Below are 2,128 nucleotides of genomic sequence, written 5' to 3'. Positions count from 1 at the left end.
TCTGTCTTGGCTCTTGTGTGCACAGCGGTCATGTTCCTGGAAAGGAGACCTCCAAAACAAACTCTGAGGAGGAAGGAAGTGGGGCGGGTGCTTTCCTGCACGGTCTTTTTCCTTCTGAAATATTGCTGTGTTCGTCTTCCCTATAGGCTTAGTTAGTATCTGAGCACCACACAGTCTTTATCCCTGCAATACTCCCGGGGGTCAAATTTCCCCATCGTTGATGGGGAATGGAGGGGCAGAAAATAGCCTACCCTGTATTTGCACTGCTGCTGCAGCTCCAGGTATCAGGTGCCACTCTCCACCTGCTCACACTCACCAAACCCAAGGACACTCGCTCCAAGGGCGTCCTCAGCTGCTTTCAGGCTCCCTGCCTCTGGTCTGCTTGACAGCAGCCGCTTGAGTAGGCACCCCTCGACAGCACTGGAGGAGCGGTATAGACGCATCCGGAGACCCAGGACACCCTCAGAGGAACCTAGGCATGTCATGGCCCTTGGCTTTATCATCCAGCCTAAGCTGGGAATTGAGCCAGGGGCCTTCCACATCTCCTGTACCCCCTGGCCTGGCCTTGCTCTCGTGGCGCTGAACGGCCGGGGGTGCTGCCATCCCTCTGCTCAGCCCCAGTCTGTGACCACTGCAAATTCTGCCTGGGACAAGTGGCTGTTTCTGCTCTTCCACATGTATAAGCAGTGGCTTTGAATTGGTATTGGAGGCAGGGATTCTTGCGGGTGATATCTTTTATTGGACCAGCTGCATGGTTGGGTTAGACTTAGACGAGCTTTTGACCATAATGTATGCTTCTTCCAGAGAGCTCATATAGATCCACGCGTGCCTTAATCCAATCACTAAAACCTGGGAGGTCCTTCTAACTAACAACTCCCCTCCACCCATCAAAGCAAACCAACACAACCTTTTCTCCAGGTCCTGTCCTGTGTTCCTGGACATGTCCATAGCCAGTGAACCACGGACCCAGCAATCTAGCTGGGTCTACAAGAAGCATTTGCAATCAGTAGTTACCACTGGTGCTTTTTAAAGCATAGCGAAATCTTTGTATTTCAAGAAACCACAGTTCTTCTGACAAAAGTGTGTGCGTGCAATGTTTATCCTCTAACATGACACCGTTTCTTTTAACTGGTGATGAGCCCAAGTCTTTGTCTTCAGTGTAATTAATATGTGAGTTGATTACCCAGTATGGTAAAATAAGAAAAAGCCTTTATGACAACTCAGGACAAGGGTCAAAGTTCTCTGGAGGTTGAAGCTTGGACAACTTTCCTTTTAAATTTTTGGTCATCACTATTTCCTAGCTTTGGTTGGAGGAGCAGCAATACTTCCAGGGCCTCTTTAAATCACTGGTGCAATCTCACTTGGAGAAGAGTGGTGGGCCCCTGTTTTGGTACTCTGGAGTCTAACTCTTTTCTCTGCCACTGATCTACTGGGAGTAGGTCTGTGCCCCAGTTCCCCATAGGTGAAATGAGGAAAGTACTCCACCCTTTGCAGTGGCGGTATGGGATTAAATGCATTGAAGATTGCGAAATGCTCAGAGACTCTCGCATTAAGGCCTTCTTAAGTACTCAAGATAGAGGATGCCCTGCTAAGAAATCTACTTATCTCATAGCATGCAAGACAGATCCTCCCAGCAAGGTGAAGCCAAAGGTGCATTAGTAACTGGTTTCTATTGGCACATGAAACAAACACTGACATTGCCACACTTTAAAAATATATTGTCCAGGACACCAAATCAGATCCCTGCTTCTAAACTCCAGGCTGGCGGTGAAATGTCATTAATACAACAAACTCATATGTGGAGCATTGCCACGCAACTAGAAGACTGGGGGACTTGACTTCCCTCCCTTGCAAATGGCACTGGAGGAGGGTGAATAACACTTTCCTTTCTATCTAGGGGGGTTATAAATCACACTCAGCCTTTATTTGCAATGAACCTGAATACAGGGGGACTGGTGACCAGTATTCAAAATGTGGGCCCTATTTGTGGATGAGAAACGGGTGCTTGTGAAACGCTTGTCATTTGAATGCACAGTGATACGCTGAAAACCAGCCCACCAACCCCATTTCAATGCACGGTGATATGCTGAAAACCAGCCCACCAACCCCATTTCAATGCACGGTGATA

Source organism: Crocodylus porosus, unplaced genomic scaffold, assembly GCF_001723895.1.
Source record: "Crocodylus porosus isolate Cpor-Errol unplaced genomic scaffold, CroPor_comp1, whole genome shotgun sequence".
In the NCBI taxonomy this organism is placed as follows: Eukaryota; Metazoa; Chordata; order Crocodylia; family Crocodylidae; genus Crocodylus; species Crocodylus porosus.
The sequence above is the reverse complement of the archived record's forward strand: the minus strand, read 5'-3'. Positions refer to the sequence as shown.